Here is a 22,726-nt window from a genome sequence, read left to right on the forward strand (position 1 = left end):
CTGCGTCAGTGCAGTCCAACTTGTTTTGCATGTGTACATAATTTCTTCTTATCTGCTAATTGCTAATTAAATGTTACTTTGACACATATTTAGTTTATCTGTGTATACTATCTGGCTAGTTCATTTTTTCATTGCATTTATCTCTATTTATTTTTATACCATATATGTGATCATTTTTTAATCCATTCTGATATGAATCCTGTATACTTATGTTTTGAATATAAATTGCCAAAACGTATGTTGTGTGATGTAAGGGAGGTATTGAACAGCATATTTAGTACACAAAGCAGAGTTTCAGGAATCAATGCGAAAGTGTTGAAGACACTATTTTCTAGACATGATTGTGATCATAAATTGAGTATAGACTGTACAACAAGATGCTTACATTTCTGATTTCGCTTTTGGTCCTCTAGGTACTCAATTATGTCCTCATTAAAAGATATTTATGATGTTGATTACCTGTATTTATCCTCAGTACTGAATTATTGTATCTCATTGGAACCTGATTGGTGTGCAAACTTATGCTTAACTCCGTTTTGGGTACACCTGGTCATTGCGACTGTGTGTGTGTGTGTGTGTGTGTGTGTGTGTGTGTGTGTGTGTGTGTATACAAGGAAAGTGTGCAACTATTGATTGAGGCTAGATGCTTCCTCTAATCATACTTTCCATATGATTATGAACTTTATCCAGTTTGTTGTGTTGAAACATACCTACTGGTGTGTACCCAGTGTGATTGGGACTCATGGGTCGGTTCCCACATCATAAGGATAGGCCTTAATATTTTTTCAATATTTTCTCCTTTCATGAGTCAACTTATTCTTACATACTCTGGTTTATGTGGCTGCTTGATTTTGTGCCATACTTTTATTTTGTGATTGAGTATATTCTTCTGGCCTGTACCAGTCGTCGTGACTTTTTCGATTTGGCTCACTTGTCATACTCTTAGGCTCTGAATATTTTTTCGTCTCATTTGATGATTTCAAAGGTGTGACTTTATAAATGTAAACTTGCAATATGAAATTCTAGTAATTTACATTGCCTCTGCCCTTATCTCCATAGTTTAGTGTTGTAATATTCTAGTTTTGACTTTGCATCATTTGTCTTCAGGCAGAATATTCCACAGATCTGAAAATCTGAATACCATGTCCTCATATATGTATAGATTATGACTTGTATAGTAGATATTTTTCTTGCATTCTCTGGTATATGTTATGTATCAGATACTTCTACATGTCTGTATTCTATCTTTTGGCATCATTTTGTACACTGTTAGGCAAACCTTACAGTAGGTCACAAAATATTGTAAACATATTATGTGAGGAGGATACTGTAATGGGACATCCTCCTCTAGCTTTAGTTTTCCTCAACAGTTGTTGTTGATACCAGTATTATTTTTCGAATTTTGGACATTTCAGTATTATCTCGACCGCCTTTCTAAAACTTTAATATAATTTTATGCACAGTATGTTATGTTTCAAGATAAAATTTATGATAAGGAATTACTTTATTATCAAAGTTAGAATCAATAAGTACCAGCTCTGAATGTACAGTTAAAATTATTTTTTTTATAGAAACATTTGTAATTATGAATTATTTTGCACACTTAAGATTTCTATTATTAATTACACAAGCTACTACTGTTTACTATGTTTATTTCTGGATTCATTTATGAAATAATAAATGAAATTAATAGAAATTTATTTGTCAAGAAAAATTGTAAACTCTTTGGAATATGGTTATTACCACAGAGTGAAGGAGTAGTAAGCATACCTCTGATGTGATCGGATGTAATTTTGTATTTTAGGTGAACAATGTAATTTCGACTTTGTTAATGTGAAAATTCAAAAGACTGTATGATATACTAAAATGTGGTAAAATGTATTATTATAACAACAAAAATTCTGCAATAACAATCTTCAAATTTACTTAGATCAATTCAACCATGAGGACCTACCATGTGAGAATTTCAGCATCAAGAATTAGACCACTAGACAAGAAAAACTGGAACCAGCTCTTCATGAAAGGCTAAGTAAACTTAAAAGTTTATTATAATCTTCACTCCTCTCTAATTCTTCATAAAATACTTTGCTTATTGTGGGCAATAACTGGAACTAGGAGGGAGGGGAGAAATTACAAGTGGGGGTGTCATCTGTGATTAATCGACTAAAATGAAGTTTTGTCTGTGTTGTGTCTAGACAAGACAGCCTAGACACAATGAGAGGAAGCCGAAAGGCACGCGCTACGCTCACGCAGATGGGCGTGAGGTCTGAAACAGGATACGTAATGAATGCTATAAAGAAAAGTATGTAGCTTCTGGAATACTTAACTTTAATCCATCCTTTTGGTACATCTGGAGCTTGTGGCGATACAAGTGAGACTCTTTAGATACATGCAATGTTACTAATGGCGCCTTGCTAGGTCGTAGCCATTGACTTAGCTGAAGGCTATTCTAACTATTGGCTCGGCTAATGAGCAATGCTTCGTCCATGTAGTCGCTAGCAAAGTCGTCCGTACAACTGGGGCGAGTGCTAGTCAGTCTCCCGAGACCTGCCTTGTCGTGGCGCTCGGTCTGCGATCACACAGTGGCGACACGCGGGTCCGACATGTACTAATGGACCGCGGCCGATTTAAAGCTACCACCTAGCAAGTGTGGTGTCCGGCGGTGACACCACAGTCTGTTGCATAAGTTGCTTTATTTCATTGAATTTTTAAATTTATATATAAATAACTTTTCAATTACATGGAGGAAAAACTGAAGGCTGCCCAACAAAGAACAATAGAAGAATGTTGATGACATCGGAGATGAATAGAAGGCTGTAGCAGAAAAAAAAAACAACAACAAAATGTCCTCAGTTTGAACCAAAAATTTCAAAACCGGAAAACAGTATTGAAACTAATGTAACTGTATTACATAAAAAAAATTCAGCAATTCAGGAAATTTCTCTGAACCAAAATTTGTGTGCCAAAAATGGCAATATGTGGTCCAATACTCTTATCAAAAGTTTTCCAGTAGATAATTTACATCCAGTGGATTTTATGCACCACTGCAGAGATAGTTTTGTGTCAGGCATGAATGACAGTCAAAAAATTAAATTTATGTATACAGCAGATCAGCTGGGACTAATTTCTGTTATCAGTGATGAGAACTATTAAGGAGTAAAATTTCTGGGAAGTGAATGTAAAAACTCCAGGATGTTTAAAACCACTTCTGCAAGATGTATGTTTAGCTACTTTCCACATCAGTCTTACTGATTGCTTCCTGCTGAACAAATACTTCATTTAATTCATGTGCACTGACCCAGATGATAATTGAACAAGACAAAAAGAGCTGAAAATATGCATAACAAGCCAGCAATCTTGTTTTTCAATCAACATAATAAAGATGCTTTAAAGGGTATAACATGCTTAACTGAGCTTCATGATTAGCTTATTCACGTGTTGACTACATTTTAACCTGTTATCCAGCTGGAACCCAAAAAATTTTACACACTTTACTTCATTCATTGTGTGACCATAAATGTGTACTTCTGACACTAAACAGTTTTATGCATTGTTTGGAAAGACTTGTATGAGTCTTTGTGAGATTAAGACTCAAACTGATAGCTGTGAAACACATGTAGACCAGTTATGCAATTGTCTTAGATGTGTCTGCTAGGTTTGAGATTGGACCTTTGATTGGTATGCTGGGTCATCAGCAAACTTTATAGTTTTTGAATTGCCATTTAAAGTCACTGGAAGACCATTTATGTTGGTTAAAAACTACAGGTAGCCAGGTTCCTGTGGCACTCCACAAATCCTTTTCCCCCATTCTGAGATTATTTTTGTGCCTGATATACAGTCTGCTAATGGGATTCTGATTTCCAGTATTGAGGTATTTTTCCATCCATGCAAGAGGGGTGCTATTAGTTACACTTTAGTTTGCTACATAGGATTTTGTGAGTCACACAGTCAAAAGCTATAGAATGGTCACACAATATACCAGCAGGATAATTTTTCTTATTTCTTTTTAATGGACATTGCATGTCATAGTGACACAAATGACCTTACTGTAGATGCAACAACAATGGAGAGGCATGACAAACTATGGTCCTTGAAGAGGGGCAGCAATTTTTCAGCTGTTGTGTAACTGTGTGGGTAACTGACTTATATTGCGTTGCAATAATAGCCAACAAGGCACTGCTGTACTAGACCATGAACGGTTGAAACTAAGCAGAAACTAAAGTCATTACTGTAAGGTTAAATAACGATGGCAAATTCTCGGGTAAAATATTATGGAGGTAAAATAATACCCTCTTTGATGTTCAGGTGGGAACCACTCAGCAAGATGCCATCATCAGGTAAAAGAAAACTGGCATTCTGGTGGTCAGAGCATGAAATGACCAATCCCTTAATTGGGAGAGATAAGTACAGTAGAGAATCAAGCGAAATGAGTAAATTGAAGTTAAAAGTAAAGGCTAAATAGAAGCTACATGTAAAGGCCACTGAGAGGCAGTTCTGATGTTGTGGTAGATAAGGGAAATAAGACTGAAGAAAGATCAAGACACTTTCATAAGATTTGTTGACCAGAAAAAAGTGTTTGACAATGTAAAATGTTGCAGATGTAAATTCTGAGTAATAGGAGTAAGCTGTAGGGAAATGCATGGTAATATACAGTATGTACAAGAGCTAAGAGGAAACCATAAGGCTAGAAGACCAAGAACAATGTACCTGGATTAAAAAAGAGTGTAAAACAGTCTTTCATCCCTTCTGTTTAATCTATACATTGAACAAGCAATGAAGGAAATAAAATAAAGGTTCAAGAGTGGGATTACAATTCAGGGTAAAAGGATATGAATGATTAGATTTGCTAGTGACATTGCCATCCTCAGTGAATGTGAAAAAGAGTTACAGAATCTTTTGGACAGGATGAACAATCTAATGATTACAGAATGTGAATTGGGTGTAAACTGGAATAAGACAAAGGAACAAGATGTAGCAGAGATGAGAATAGTGATAAACTTAACATCAGAATTGAGGATCAAAAATTAGAAAAAGTTGAGGAATTCTGCTACCTGGGCAATAAAGTATCCACGATGGACAAAGCAAGGAGGACATAAAAAGCAAACTAGCTCTGGGAAAGAGTGTATTCATGGCAAAAAGCAGCCTGCTGCTATCAAACTTAGGTCTGAATTAGAGTAAAATATTTCTGAGAATGTATGTTTGGAGTACAAGTGTATGATAGAGAAACATGGGCTGTGGGAAAACTGGAACAGAAGAGAATTGAGGGAATGAGGAGATTCTCTGCAGAATTTGTGAGGAAAGGAATACGTGGAAAACACTGACAAGATGAAGGGACAGGATGAAGCATATGTGTGAAGACATCTTGGAAGAAGTACTGTGGTATTAGAGGGAGCTGCAGAGCATAAAAACTGTAGAGGGAGACAGAGACTGGAATATATCCAACAAATAGTTGAAAACATAGGTTGTAATTTCTACTGAGAGATGAAAAGGTTGGCACAGCTGGGGAATTCATGTAAGACCACATCAGGCCACTCACAAGACTGATGACTCAAAAAAAGAAAGTGCAGTTCTAGGAGAAACAGCACTTCTGGCCATGTGAGTACAGAGTTATAAATACAAAATCAAGTAGGAGAACACAAAAGTCAATCTAATAATAATTAACTAGAAAATTGGAATGGGGATAAGCTACTATGAACAGCACTGTGAACACACTATCATAGCCAAGATGAAACAACGCCATCTCCCACCCCACTAGTACGAGTTTATATGCCTCATACCTCATCAGATGATGAACAAATTTAGAGAATATATTATGTAACACAAGAAATTATTTGGTTATTTAAGGGAGATGAAAAAGTAGGAAAAGGAACAGAAGGGAAAACAGTGGGGGAATGTAGACTGGGAGAAAAGAATGAAAAGGAAGTTGCCTGGTAGAATTGTGTACATGGAAGAAAGCTAGGAACACTCGAAGGTTTCAGATTGATCATATAATGGTAATACAGAGATTCTAAAACCAGATTTTAAACTGTAAGACATTTCCCAGGCAGGTTGGGCTCTGACCATAATTTACTGGTTACGAAATACAAATTAAAACTAAGTGTATTCCAAGTAGGTTGGAAATTAAGGCAATGGGATCTGGATAAAATGGTGGAATCAGATGATGCAAGTTCCTGAGGGAGCATTAGGTAATTCTGGACCGAAACAGGGGAAAAGAATACAACAGAGAATGAAAGAGTAGCGTTGAGAGCTGAAATAGTGAACACAGAAAAGGATCAAATAGGTAAAAAGACATGGTCCACTAAAAGTCCTTGGACAACTCAGGAGATATTGAATTTAATTAACAAAAGGAGAAGATATAAAAATGCACCAAATAAAGTAGGTGAAATGGAATACCCTAAGACTAAAAATGAGAGTGACAGAAAGTGCAAAATGGTTACATAGGAATGGCTGCAGTATACATGCAAGGCTGTAGAAACATTCATGTAAAGTAAAAATATAAAATGCTGTAGGAATATGTTTAATTGTTAACAATTCTCAGTACTTCATCACACATTTCTGAATACTGCTTTCATTTAATAGCAGAATTTCAGGAACATGCAAAAAACAAAAGTCTCTAAACAAGAACATTTGAAATTTGCTACTGAAAGTCGTGTAAACTCTTTCAGATGCAACCTACATTTTGTAATGATGTCAGAAGGCTACAAGCTCAATATCCACTAACTTCTGTTGACATCTGTAATGGGCCATTACCATAGTCCATTGTTGAAAGGAGGGGAGTGTTGCTTCTGTCTGTCAGCATGGCTTAATCGTTCTCTCATGCAGGTTTCACACGGTCAGTTGGCTGGTGAAGGAGTCAGAAGTGCTGAAGGTGTAGATGTCTGCAACAAGATGGAGTTATCATAGTACAACACCTTATCGATACACCAAGCAGGGGCATCTTCATAGCTGGTGTAGAGGTGGTGACCATGTCTGCAACCTTCACACATCATCAGTAATGACATGTTGATGAAGAGCAGCAGATATGTTCAGCTCTTGCCATCACAGTGACTGTGAATCAGGAGCGGCAACAGTTAGTGGAGCTGATGATGACTTAACGAAGGGCAGTCATGTCTGCATTAAATTATAGATGCAAAGTGTGGCCATCTGCTGTCCAGCAGAGGCTGTCTAAGCCATTACACAGATATGCTGAGCTCAGATGCTAAACTCTTTGCCGGTGGTAGGTCATTGAGTCTGTCTATTTTTAGCTCCCCTGCACTGAGTGGTTCTGCTGTCTGGTGTCAAAGGCGCACATGGTTAACTGAGACAGAGCTGTGTTGATGTGCCTTGTTATAGGATTTGGATCCTGTCATGAACCATGTTGAATCTTTATTCGTGACATTAGCCACAATGGAAAGGAGCAGGCGCCAACCTTCAAAGTGTATCACAAAAGAGAAACATTATTCAACAAAGAAGACTGATTTCTACAAAAAAAGAAAGACTCATATCAGATTCCTCTTGCAAAACCAGAAGCTAGTGGAGCACAATCAGCGATATGTCTTGACTGCAAGCAAGACCTGTAACATGATATTCAGCTTTCTAATTGTGTGTTATGGGTTCCCTTTTTCATATTACTGTCGTTTTTGTTTATGACTTTTTTTTTAAATTTACGCACTAGTATCTGAACAACTACAATAGCTGTTGTATGGATAGATTACATGTTGCATGTACAGTTGCTGTATTAAGTGATATGTTTAAAACAGGTAATACTACTCGGTTGCTGAAATATTCCAATCACCTCATTGTTCATTTCCATTTCTTAAGGTAATGTATTACCTCTTCTATGAGAAGAATTTGTTGTCATTCATTGCAAATTTTTGATTGTTGTGGCTCCTTCCAGTAACTTCGATCCAGTTTTTTCTGGAAATGTGTGTATCTATGTGGGAAAAAAATACTCTGTTGGGTCACTTTCAATTGAATCATATGTTTCTTGCAGCTTAGTACCAATTTTTTTAAAACAAAGTATGGTATATGCCTCCATTTGCACACTCACACACTTACAGTGATGGCTTGTGCAAAATTACACCAACGTGCTACAATGTTTTGGCCTACAGCCTTTTGGTTTGTGATGGTAGCAATCATAACTAAACTACATATATAAACTAAATGGTTTAAATATATTTAAATTTTATAATTAATAGTTTAACACTGCAAGGAATAATATGCAAAAAAGAATGTTGGGATCTGTGGGAATTGAACCCAGATCCATGAACCACCAATCTTTGCCTTTGACCACCAGCCCTGGTGGAGTAATTAGAATGATGCTTTAAAAATCCATAATATTCTACACTTGCATGCAATATGCTACATGTAATTTCAGAGAAAAATACTGACCTTTTGAATTTGGTAATCTGTGGCAAATGACTGACTTCAGATTAAATATTTGTTCAGAACATTATCTGTCCTTCCGAGACCATCTGCAAATTCACCCAAGTTACCCTCCACTGTTTAGTATAATTGTGGAAAATATGTTACTAATTGCAATAAATTTCCTCTTTTGTTGATAACAACATCTTGCTTATTGCCTTTGCTATGTAGTGAATGTACCAAGACCACCTTCCACTCTCCTGAGAGTTTTTATGTTTTCCAAGTTTTCTCAGAGAATGACTTTAGCTCAGTTTTTAAAATTTTTGTTAGAGACCATGTCAAAAGTTTTGCTGCAATAGAGTCTTCTCCATTAGCTTTACAAGGTTTTAACGACATGGGGGTAAATCTTCTCCTAGATATGCATGGATGTTTGAGTATTCAAGGTTGTGGATTGTTTCTGTGTAAATTAAGAAATTATTGAAAATATTATGCAAGTATTTTTAAATATTCAGTGTTACATAATCCAAATCGATGAGCCTCATCCTGTGCCCCTCTGTCATTTGATTCACTTTTGAAGTACATCTACCTAACTCTTTAAATCTCACTTTCTCCTCCAAAAGTCTACTGGAAATGGACCTCTTTAGCAGATCATCTACAGAAAACTTTTACATACTAAATTTTCTTGTATACTAACTTGGTTTGCCACCATATAGCATATAGTCAAAAGGCTATATACTTACAAGAGTAGTAATCATAACTAAATCAAATACATTAATACTGTACTGTGAGCAACATAGCACTGGTAGTGCTGAAAGTGATGATGTGTCACAACAAAGTATGTGCACTAGAAAACATACAGCTGTGTTGCCTCTCTGATTTGATTATAGCATGGATGACCATCTTTTAGCACTCAGCACTGGTTTTTAGTTATCATGGAGAGCGCACTACCAAACATATTTTCGTCCATTTTATTTGCATACCTGGACGCATTCTAAGGGAAATGGAGTTTTTTTTGTGTGATTTCTGTCTTGAATTTGAAGAGAAATTGCATAATTTTAGTATGATTTCCAGCTCTCATTTGATGCAAAACAGCATAATTTTAGTATGCTATTTACAGTGTGATGCAGCACATTTACACATGATAACTAGCTACCACTGCACACTTATAACAAAACATACACTACATCTGAATTTTTAGCTGGTACATTTGACAATATTGTGCCAGAATACCTTAAAATAATTTCAATCTCCCATTCTGAAGATCTTTGGGAGATTTTCCTTGGTCAGCAGGTGAAAGCTGGAACTGGAAGTCCCTCCAAAATATTTTCTTTACCCAATGCCATATAGAAACCAAGGCTGTAGTCATATTCCTGAGAGATCTGTTATGTCACAGGTATGTGGCTAAGGCTAATAGAAGTATGTGTTTGTTGTATGAGGCGTGTTTTTTAAGTAAGTACCGTTTTGAAATTAAAAAAGGTCGTGCTGAGATATGTCAATAATTTTATTTTTACATGAAAGCCTGTACCTTAATCTACGCACTGATACCATTACAGTCTGAATCTTCCTTGTTTAAGTTGTGTACTGAGTGTTTAAGATGCTTCTGAGAATCGTGAGTCCCGCTGACTGTGAAGTGCAGACTGTTACAAGATTTCCTAGTGCTAAAGGCCTAAAAGCAATTGATATACATTGTGGGGTCTGCGCAGTTTACAGAGAAAACATTATGAGTGATGGAATGGTAAGAAAGTGGGTGAGAGCATTTAAAGATGGCCGCACAAATGTGCATGATGAACAACGGAGTGGGTGTCCTTCAGTCGTTAATGAAAGTTTGGTGCAGGAAGTGGACAATAAGGTGAGAGAAAACAGACACTTTACGATTTCCTCCTTGCGGGATGACTTTCCTAATGTTTCTCAGAGTGTTTTGTATGGCATTGTGACTGAGCATTTGAATTATAGAAAATTGTACGCATGTTGGATACCGAAAATGTTGACGGATGTGCACAAAACCAAACGTTTAGACAGTGCATTGACTTTCCTTGAGCAGTACCACAACGATGGTGATGATTTCTTAAGCTAAATTGTTACGGGCAATGAAATATGGATGGCCTACATCACACCAGAATCAAAGCAACAGTCCATGGAAGCTGAGCATGGGCATTGTTTTGCTGCAAGACAATGCCCGTCCGCATGTGGCCAATCAGACCAAAGGTCTCATCACATGTTTTCGATGGGAAACTCGAGATCATCCTCCGTACAGCCCCAATCTTGCACCCAGTGACTACCATCTGTTCCTGCACTTGAAGAAACACCTGAGCGGTTAGCGCCTTTTAGATGATGACGAAGTCAAAACAGTGGTCATGCAGTGGTTAACAAGTCAGGCAGCAGACTTCTATGAGGAGGGTATTCAAAAACTGGTATAACGTTATGACAAGTGCCTTAATATTGACGGAAATTATGTAGAAAAGTAGATTAAGGTACAGGCTTTCATGTAAAAATAAAAGTATTGAGACATCTTAGCATGTCTTTTTTCAATTTCAATATGGTACTTACCTAAAAAACACGCCTCGTAGCTGCATTCGTTACACTTGTCTTAGAAATCTCATTTGTAACTGTTGTGATAATGCACCAGAGTATTACCTAGTGACCATTTAAACTGCCTCACAAGTGCTGTATACTCAAACATGGAGGAAATTATGATAGCTATCCTAAAGTCAGTGTTTTCAGATTTCTGTGTGATGAAGACTTAAGACAAAATGGATCTTGGTGGTTCACAGGAAAGATTGAGTCCCAAGTAAGCATTCCATCATAAGTATCTGGAAGTATATCTTGATTAACATATTGTCAGTTTTTTAATAATATAATGCTACAGAATTGAAAATTCTGACCATTAGTTCTAATTACAAAAAGCATTGTGTAACCTCTCTGTATGCTGTGCTCACATGTGAGTTTGCATCAGATTTTTAACACTTAGTTGTGTCTTATAATTAAGTTTTCCAATGGACATTTGAGCCTCATCTTTATCTATGATAATGATGGGAGCTGAATAAATGAACCAAAATCTGTGTAACAGCTGGGATTTGAACCTTCCCCTCTGTGCTTACTAGGGAGGAATGCTGATCCTTACACCAATGCAGCATTGTGGCTAAAAATACTGCACTGACTACTCAAGTCCAATGGCTTCCCTGACACAAACTTCATATATTCAGCTTACTTTCCCTCCTAAATCATCACTATTTCCAGGGCTGTCTGGCATTGGAATAGCACCCTAGCATTAGATGGAAATCCTGTACCTCAGGTGTTGTATAGATCTTATAATTAAATTTTGCTTGAGACATTTTGGTCTCATCTTTATCTACACTAATGATGGAAGCTGAATAAAAGAATTGAAATTTGTGCCATGGTGGGACTTGGACCTAGCTGAAGATATGAATTGAAGTTGGTGTTGGGGGAGTTGTCTGATAGCAAAGTTGTATGTAGTGCTGCAGTGGTGTAATAGTCAGCATTCTTGCCTTGTAGGGGAGGAGACCAGGTTTTACATCCCAGTGTAATCTCCCCACGGAAAATTACCCTCTACCACGCAATAATTAAAAATGGTCAACCAAATCATCCACATGTATTTACGTTTGAAAAGTATCTGATCAGATTTTCTAGTAATATATGCGCCGACAACTCATCGATGCCAAAGTATTTTTCTAGTACGTTTATTCTTTGGAACAACAGAGGTACAGAAATGTATGCTCCACGGCTATTATAGAGAGAGAGAGGAACAGCTTCGGAAGTATCGGTTGGAAGATTGTCGGATTGCTAAAGGAGATTTATTTACTCTTCTTCGCACTAAAGCGAGCTAGGAAAGTTTGTGCCGCTAGTGTGATAGATAAAGAGAAAGAAAAACCTGTAAAAGAAAATTACATGAGACTTGGAACCAACAGAAAACGGAACATGTACGGAAATGGATTCAATATACAATTTTCCTCAGAAATAAGGTTTGTGACCATTTTATTCTAGAGTGAATGACGAATGAGTTCTCTGTCTGAACCATTGATGATTGTCTGGGCCCTGTAATTAATTGGGAAGTTTCAGCTGTGACGAAGAGAGCCTGCAATCTCTGAGTTTTTTGAAATCGTCCAAAAAGGCTTCGTCCACATCTGAAATTTTAGATCTGTTGTAAACTGAACGAATTGTTCAAACGATCGATTTTCCCAACTGAATGCAGCGCTTAATAATAATAACAAATGTAAAGATATTTTCTAGCAAGCCAGCCGCTGAATATTAAGACGAAGGGCTCCACCAGAGATTCTACTAGGCTGATTTCACGTAAATAATATATTTAAACTGTACACAGATAAAGGACAGAGAGAGAGAGAGAGAGAGAGAGAGAGAGAGAGTGAGAGAATCCTCCATTAGCATAATTGTTTCTCTGTCTTTTCACGGATCAGCCTAACTAGAAAACACGAAGCCCTGACTTTATTGTACCGATTTATGTGTGAGAGGGAAAGAGCGATAAAGGCGACAGATACACTTCTGTACAGACAAAACATTACACCAAGTTAGCGGCAAGCTGCATTCACATAGACTTTCATCATTTACAAAAGCAGAGTAGAATTCATTATACCAGCTGTAGCACAAATTTTAATTCATTTATTCAGCTTCCATCATTAACTTCGATGTGTGTATGTTTCTTTTTATATATCTGAATTGAATATCTATATGGACAGTGTTTTAAGCAATTCTAGCATTTTTGACCAAAGAACTGGTACACTGTTTATAGCGTCTTTGGACTGTCAGTGTTTGAAGAAAGGTGGGTGTAATTTTTTTCAGTACCTAGTAGAAAATACTTTTAATCTATTTAAGATAAAAATTGAAGTAGTGGTACTAGTATGCTTTAATTGTATTACAATGCTGACAGGGTTCAGTGTCCATTTGTGATACACATAGGCTTTCCAGGTCCAAAAAAAGAAAAGAAAAGCCAGAGTAGGCATTACATTTAGCTGGACATTTTGCCCAAAGCCAGACATCCTATTTTAAACAGAAATAGTCGGATAAATCCAATTATTTATTAGTAATCTATTACTGTCACTTTTTGCAATACCAACCTTAAATTTGGTTAATCTAAAAAATAATGAGCAGCTAAACACTCAGTCTTCTTGAGTGCTCATTCTTCTTCCTAAGATATTCTTGTGTAAAAATAAACTAAAAGTTCATTACTAAACAAAATAAACAAGTAATTATTCATCTGAGGTGGAAAACAAAAAGATATTCAACAACATTGATAATTTCGATTACACTTAACAATGTTTGGGAGCAATGAGCAAGAGTGGTGGGTTGGCTTTGGCCGACTAGTAGATGTATCTTATTTTGCCTCTCTTGCTCTGCACATTGTGTGGCTGTAACACTGTGTTTAGACTCATTTAGCCAATGAAGAAAACATAGGACTCAGACGTAAGAATGGCATTGGTTGGTGTCCTTATGGTCTATTCATATTAGTATTCCTCATGCTTACGTCATTATCCCAGAATGGGATTTACTGCGCATTCTCTGCTACATTTCCAAAAAGCGTAGCAAATGCTGAACAAGCCGGTCTTCATATATCTGACAGGACAAGACCGTAAGAAACCGGAGATATCTGCCTAAAGCCGGATACCTGGCAAAACTAAATACACACCAATATAACAAATACAGTATAAGGAATTTCCAGAATAATTTTGTACTTACTGCGAATTTAGTGTTCTTCAAGGAAGCTGTAACTTAGAATCGAGAGCTGGATGAAATTCGGTCCACCTCTAGCCCCATGCAAGTAGTTATCTGGCTTGGCATAGACTGACTGTGTTGTTGGATGCCCTGCTGAGGTATATCATAATATATTCTGTCCAGTTGATGTGTAAGTTCATCAAAATCCAAAGCTATGTGGAGGGCCCTGCACATAACACTCTAAATGTTCTCAGTGTGCCAGAGATCTGGCTACGTTTCTGATTAAGGTAGGGTTTGACAAGCAGCAGAGACCCTCATCATGTGAGGGTGAGCATTATCTTGCTGAATTGTATGGCCAGTATGGCTTGCTGTGATGGGCAACAAAATGGTGTAGAATATTGTCAACGTGCCACTGTGCTGTAAGGTTCCTGCAGACGACAATCAAAGAGGTCCTACTATGAAATAAATTGGCGCCCCAGATGTCACTCCGGGATGGTGAGCTGTATGGTATGCAACAGTCAGATTTTTAACCCGCTGCTATCTGGGCCATCTGCAGGCATGTATTCACTGGTCATCAGACCTCAGTTCGAAGCAGGATTCATTACTGAATATTTTTCATGAGTTAAAGAAAGCTGCACACCACTAATAGGGCATTTGAACATTACAGAATTGATTTTCCTTTTCATCTAAACTAACTTACATTTTTGTACATTTAGAGCAAGCTACCATTAATCAGACAAAATGGAAATTCTAAGTAAACATGTATCCTCCTACCACCACTCGACAACAGTATTTTCCTGTATACTAAAGTGTCATTAGCAAAGTGTCACAGATTGCTGGTTATCCTATTTGTCAAATCATTTTATGTATACAGGATGATTATTATTAATATTTAAAAACCCTCAAAGTAATTTAGATAACATTTAGAGGGCGATTTAAGACACAAGGGGCTGCAAATCGTGGGAAATATCCCAAAAGTGGATGAAAAATGTTGAACATGTGACATCACCAGATGATACACATTGCCACACATGCAGCAGTTGGGCTTGTCAAGTCTACCCCATCAGTAGAGGACAGTGCAACGTATCACACTGCTAGGGTACTCTTTTTTCATTCTTGCATTACCTGATGTGATATGATAGCACTTATGGAAGTGTTAATACAAGACTATGATGAATCGGTTTACGGGTATAAAAGCAGAGTAGCCAAGTGGAGTGATGTGTGGCACTGCTCCCTACCAGCTAGAGTGAGACCAACAGACTCAACTGCTGCACATTTGGAAAGGTACATGATCTGTTGATGTCACATGTTCAACATTTATCATGCACTTTTGGTGCATTTCCCAACATTTGAGGCTCCATGTGTCTTAAATAAAATTACTTGTCTCAGTGTAATCTACATAACTTTGGGGGTTTTCAAACATTAATAAGAATCATACTGTACAGATGAAAAAGCTGCCCTATCACACTTCACCTGCCTGGAAATCCAAGCATGTTAATGTGCTGCTTCGGGGAATTGGGGAGGGAGCATGACCCCGATGGAACCCATCTCATGGAGTAACAACAAGGGCTGGTGAGATGGTCAGCCTCGATGTGGTTTTGCATATCCGTACTAGGTGAATAGTGGACTGCCACCCACTTCCTGCATAAAATACATGTTATACAAACATTTAGAACACATACACCACTTGCACATAGGATTAAGCCTGAGGAACCACCTTTTGCAGTGCATTCCACAGTGAGATATACAGGAAGAGAATCATTGAGGTTCTGGAACATACTGATGGCCATATGGAGCTACACCAACTCCAGTGCCATGGCCAGCTGTGCTAGGTTTCTCAGTTGAGGATCCATTGAGCGAACAGCCTGAGCAAGGTGCCACACAGATTCTCCAGTGGGTTTAAATATGGGATGTTTGGTAGCCAGGGGAATGTGATAAACCCATCCTGGTGCTCTTTGAACCATGCATGTTCACTGCAAGCTGTGTGCCACGTTACATTGTCCTGCTGGTAAATGCCATCATGCGAAGGAAAAACAACCTGCATAAAGGGGTGGACATGTGTAGGCACATACTTGTGTTGATCATTGTGCCTTCCAGAATGATGAGATCACACAGGGAATGCCCTATGGCTGGGCCCCGTCTTATGACGGTTGCATGATGTTTGCTTTCAGATTTTTCATACTGTGCATGCCAACGACCATCTGTTTGATGGAGCATAAAACATTATTCACCTAAAAAGGCTCCCTGTCGCCACTTAGTGGATGTATAGTTGTGGTATTGGTGTGCAAGTTCTTTCTTTCATTGCTGATGACCATCATTCAGAATGGATGCATGAAACAGGTGCCTGCTGTGGAGGCCCATACACAGCAACGGTCATTGAGGAGACACTGTTGGTAGCCATGTGGTGCGTGTGGGCCATTGATTGCTCAACAGTAGCATATCTGTTCACTTGTACATATCTTGACAGCCATCATTCATCCCTGGTTTTGGATAGCATCATTTTGGCAAGCACAGTACTCTTTAAGCTCTGCAAGATGGAAAATGGTCTACAAACTTAGCCATTTCAGAAACGCTTCTATCCTTGACCTGATATCGAATGATTACAACTTTTTGGGCATCAGACAAATCTCACTGTTTCCACATTACAACAATGGCTACCCTGTTTTCAGCATCCCCCTTGACACACTTTATATACCCTCCACCACTAGTGCTCCCATCTGCCATGTTTCAGCAGTTATTGCACATTAACATCGAGCATAGCCTCTGAACACATGGTGCTAGTCGGTGAACATGTGTCAAAAAAACAATATTTAAATTTTTAAATTAAACGTCCTCTTCAGTTATCTGAACAAGACAATAATTACTTTGAGGGAGCTGGACAGAAGGAAGCCCAAAATTAGAGGAATTTAAAAGAGGCTGCACACAAGGGAATGCCTCCAGGTCATGAAGATAGCTGTTTTAAGAACAAAATTTGTTTCCCGTTGGTTTGTTTTTTGTGAATTTTTAATCTCTGATGTTGACTAATCTGTGAGAACATTGTGGTTGCTTAACTTTTGTGTACACAGAGAGTTAGTCATCATTTTGCCACTAACATTTGTTGAATTATTTGTGGTAGTTGCGTAAGAGCCTTCACCAAGAACTTTAGAAAATTTTATGCATATTTTAGTATTAAAGGAAACCTTTTAAAATATATCAAATTCTAACTTTTGAGAAAGGTAATATAGGCTACCTTCTTTCATAAATCACGTTCAAGTGATAACCCATGTCATTTACTCTGCCCACCTGGCAGTGAATCATGGTGTGGCTACCAGAGGGCTATTATTCAAGGTATGACCTACAACCATAAGCACTTTTTGCCATTTGATGAAATGAAAGTTGTAAAATCTATACAGGTTGTTACAAAAAGGTACAGCCAAACTTTCAGGAAACATTCATCACACACAAATAAAGAAAAGATGTTATGTGGAATGTGTCCGGAAACGCTTAATTTCCATGTTAGAGCTCATTTTAGTTGGTAGAGGCAGACCAATTCCATGGCCTCCGCGCTCTCCTGACGTCAACCCTCTTGACTTTCATTTATGGGGGCATTTGAAAGCTCCTGTCTAAGCAACCCCAGTACCAAATGCAGAGACTCTTGTCGAATTGTGGACGGCTTTGATACAATATGCCATCCTCCAGGGCTGCATCAGCGCATCAGGGACGCCATGCGATGGAGGGTGGATGTATGTATCCTCACTAACAGAGGACGTTTTGAACATTTCCTGTAACAAAGTGTTTGAAGTCACGCTGGTACGTTCTGTTGCTGTGTGTTTCCATTCCATGATTAATGTGATTTGAAGAGAAGTAATAAAATGAGATCTAACATGGAAAGTAAGTGTCTCCGGACACATGTCCACATAACATATTTTCTTTCGTTGTGTGTGAGGAATGTTTCCTGAAAATTTGGCCGTACCTTTTTGTAACACCCTGTATATAGGGGTCTTAGTGACACAAGATTATTAAAGAACTAGGACTCAAAACCCAATGAGAGTTTTAAAACTTTATATAGGAACACATACCAAAAACAGTTCTGGTAGGACTAAATACTTTGAAAACAAATATGCTGGATTCCGTCTATGTTTCAGTGAGGGTGCACTGTTGAGGTTAAGGGTTATGGAATTGACAGGCCTGTCTGGTGGACTAACTATGCAAAGAGCTTTAATTGTCACTAAGTGCAGGAGACTCTTCAAAAATGAGTGTTGGAAGCCGCCAAAGAACCAAGGATAAGAAGAAGTATGAGAAAAGAACAACACCAAAAACAAGATGGTTCAAATGGATCTGAGCACTATGGGACTTAACATCTGAGGTCATCAGTCCCCTAGAACTTAGAACTATTTAAACCTAAGGACATCACACACATCCATGCCCGAGGCAGGATTCGAACCTGCGACCATAGCGGTTGCGCGGTTCCAGACTGAAGTGCCTAGAACCACTTGGCCACACCGGCCGGCCAAAAACGAGATGAATATGGACTGGGATGCATTAGTGTTATGCAGGTTTGATAGAGAAACACATTTTAACTTTAACTTCAATTTACCAAAAGTCCACTTTTTAAAATTTTCTGCTACACATTGCTTAAAAATATTAAAGACAGAGGACTGGGATTTTGCATACTGCTGTAAACCACACTTCACTAAAAGTAGACTATTCTTGAGATGTAAATTTGAAAATTAAAGACTTTGTTAAAGAAAAACTATCAGTTAATGAGCAAAATGTTTGACAATTATTATTAAAAATAATACTGTAACAAACTCCCAGAAATAAACAAGCTTCTACGTTGTTTTCTTTTCAATATATGTGCACCTATGCTGCATGTAAATAATTAACATGCTTTATTTCACTTATAACACAAAATACAGTTAAACATGTAGTCCATAAGCTGTGGGTGATACATCAAAACGCCCATACAAAATCTGTTAAAGGACTGTAAGCGTTACATTGGCTTACAATTCATATTCTTTGAGCTATACTAGAAAATTGACAATCTTTTTAAGATTTCCACTTGTGCTCATGGATCAGTCCCCTTAATGTGACTTCACTGTGTATTACTTAAGATACTTAAGAATTCATTGAGCCAGTCACATATGTGGGAATGTGTTCCATATGCTTGGACTTTTGTCGACAGTCTGGAGAGGTTCACCACGTTGAAGCTTTCCAGAAGCTATGAATGTGGAATATGCCTATTGCCCTTCATCCATGGTTTGTAGGATATTGTCCAAGTAAAGGGAAAGCTGATTTTTGCACAAATTTCTAAATCCATTCTGATTTGCTGTCAGAAGCTTTTCTGTGTTAAAGTAATTTATTATATTGGAACTGGGAGTATGCTCAGAATTCTGTAGCAAATAGATGTTAAGGATATTGGTCTGTAATTTTGTGGGTCTGATTTTTACGTGTTTTGTATCTATTAGTCACCTGTTCTTTTTTCCAGTTGCTAGGAACTTGGCGCTGGGCAGGAGATTTGCTATAAATGAAATGTAAGTAAGGGATCCATGACATAGGGTACCCTCTGTAAAACTGAGTTTGGATTCGATTCGGACCTGGTGACTTATTTATCTTCGACTCTCAGTTGTTTATCAACGCTATGGATGCCTATTTCTACATCCTACATAAGGGAATCTGTGTGACAGTCAGACGATAATATACCTTGATGATCCTCTTGTGAAAAATTTTTTTAACGCTTAATTTAAAAAATTCAGCTCTCCTTTTGCTGCCTTGTAGCATGGCACCAACCTGGTCGACGAGTGATTAGATGGGATCATTCAACCCATGTGCTGATTTCAGGCAGCAGGAGAATATTTTTGGATTCTTGGCAAGGTCTTTTGCTAAGTCGCTAAGATACGATGATGGAAGCTATGGTATGCTTCATGTATCTATCTGTTTATAGAAGCACCAATTTCTATTAACATATACCTGTCAACATATAATATGAGTGCTAGCTGTGCTATACAGGGTGGTTATAATTAAATGTTCGCTGCTTGAGCCAGTGTAGACAGAAAAATATTTAATGTGTGGGTTCCTAACGTTATAGGAATGATGTTCAGACGGTGTGCTGCTGCATTTGCATTGTTTGTAGTGTAACTGAATGAATTGAATTTAATGAATGAATTGAATGGACTTTTGTTGACAGTCTGCAGAGGGTCACGTGGCTTACCATTAGGTGCCGGTGCTGGTGTGGCAACGTAGGATTGAAACACAAGCATCACTGTTCATCATAGTTGCTGAAGACAACATGGGTAAGGAAAAGGTGAACAGGGCTTTACTCATACACCTGTTTATCAAAACTGCAGCAATAGTGCTGCTGCTCTTCACAAGTACCAATGTATTAAAGGTGTACAGAGAGAGGTCATTTTTCCACACCAGGGCTGAAGAACATCATTTGAAAGTTCGAATTAACTGGTGATTGGGGAATTGCTCCTGGGAGAGGCCGATGGCCAATTGTGCCACAAATTGTTGACGAAGTTACTGTTGTAACGGCTGAGAATACTGGACACGATGTGTGATCTTCAAGCACTGAACGCTCTCTGTCACGACAACTGACTATTCTACAGGCCACCATTTCAAAAGAACTGTGAACAATTGTGAAATGATATTCGTACAAACATCACATACATACCAACTCTTGTCATATGACACACATTCGAGTAGACTTTGCTCTTACGTTTCTTGCAAGAGTTGAAGCTGATGACATGTGGCCTTGCAACGTTTTGTTGAGTGATGGAGCACACTTTGTGCTCACTAGGGCAGTGAACACTCACAATTGTCATGTTTGGGGATCGTCATCAGCTAGGAACATTCATGAAATTTCTCTGCTTAATGAATGCATCACTGTGTGGTTGGCTTCACGGGACAGCTCATGATTGATCCATTTTTCTTTGAGGAACTAGAACCCCAAACACCAAGGACATGTAGCATGAACAGCACACATTACCATGCTTCGCCAACATGTGATCCCTGCTTTATGGCAGAGAAGTGCTTTGGACTCCACTGTTTTGATGCACGATGGAGCCCCACCTAGCATTGGTTGTGAGTCACTTCGTTACTCCGTTATACATTCGGAGAAAACCGAAACATCGGACCATCTTTCCAAACTGTGCAACGACTAGAATCGCCATATTAGAGCCCATGTGGTTTCTGGCCGTGGGATTGCTGAAGGACAGGGTTTATCAGCAGAACACTAAACACGTGCTGAAGGTTGAAGATGAGCATAATGAGGGAGGTAGACAAGATCCCACCGAATCTGCATCAGGCAGCAGTAAGGAAATCTTTACAGCAGTTCCAGGCTGTCATGGATGTAGAAAGTTCGTCACTTTTCAGCAACGTTTGTGACCTGGAATGTGAACGTGGAACAAAATTAACAAATGTTACTCTCACATTTGGAAATTGAAATGTGTTTCTCTCAATAGTTTATACGTTTTTTTTTCTTCCGTTTTCACAAACTGACCAACGATCACTCGTTTTTCATGGGGATTCTCTCAAACAGCGAAAGTTTAATTAAAACCACCCTGTGTTACGACGATGCTGCCTCTCTCCACTCCGAGAAGTTAAGGATGTATTTATTTCATTTACTGATAGTTTGAGAAAACGAATAATGATAGGTTCCATTGAGAACAATGCTTGTTAGTGGTTCACAACAAGCTGAACGGTTTATTACCGATTACATTGCTAATTTCAAACAATTGGTTTTTAGAAATACTTCGCATGCCACCATATGACATTGATCGTTTCACACCCAAACATTAAAGTGAACAATTATAACGAAAGCCGGCGCGCACTCCAATGCCTGTCCAGCACTGCGCTGCTTCGGCCGCCATGCTAAGCACTCGCGCCAAGCAAACAAGTCACTACTACAACAAGCATTGTCAACAGGCAGCGATTACGCGGGAGTGTTCGGGAGGATGACGGTTCGAACCCGCGTCCGGCCATCCACATTTTCCATGATTTCCCAAAACCGCTCCAGGGAAATGCTGAGATGGTTCCTTTGAAAAGGGAACTGTCGATTTCCGTCCCCATCTTTGACACAATCTGAGCATGTGGTCCGTCTCTAATGACCTCACTGTCGATGGTACGTTAAACCCAGTCTTCCTTCCTTCGTACTTTGGAGTGCTGGACTTTGCTAAACTAGCGGTAATGGCATTAATGCAATACCCTGTATACACTCTGCGATGAAGCTGTTCGATGAATTTACGTTGTCGCCAAGAATAATAAAAAAAGGTGAACAAAGCAGGGCTCCAGTCTATAGGAAGGACAGAATAGATCAATAATACATAATGATAAATTAAGAGGAACTTGAACTATCTACACGTAATTGCTGTCACTACATTATGATCAGTAAAACGTATGCACGGAATGTACAAACGTCCCAAGTTAAATACACAAATGCTAATAATAGATGTGGAGATGGAAAAAGAAAATAGAAGGGTCAGAACTAGGTTTGTGGTGTATAGTTTACAAGGCTAATTACATAAATATAGAAGAATTTGAAAATAGTCTTCCTTCAGTTTTTAACTTCACTGGATCTTATGGATATTTTTGATCAGATCATGAATATTATGTTTTGGTATTCAAAGCCTCCATGATTCTGAATTTAAACCCATTCTGCAGTACAAGATATCATCATGAAGTTGGTGATATTGCTGAATTTTAATCTCCGCTTCACCTG

This window comes from Schistocerca americana, chromosome 3 (assembly GCF_021461395.2).
Source record: "Schistocerca americana isolate TAMUIC-IGC-003095 chromosome 3, iqSchAmer2.1, whole genome shotgun sequence".
NCBI classification, from domain to species: domain Eukaryota; kingdom Metazoa; phylum Arthropoda; class Insecta; order Orthoptera; family Acrididae; genus Schistocerca; species Schistocerca americana.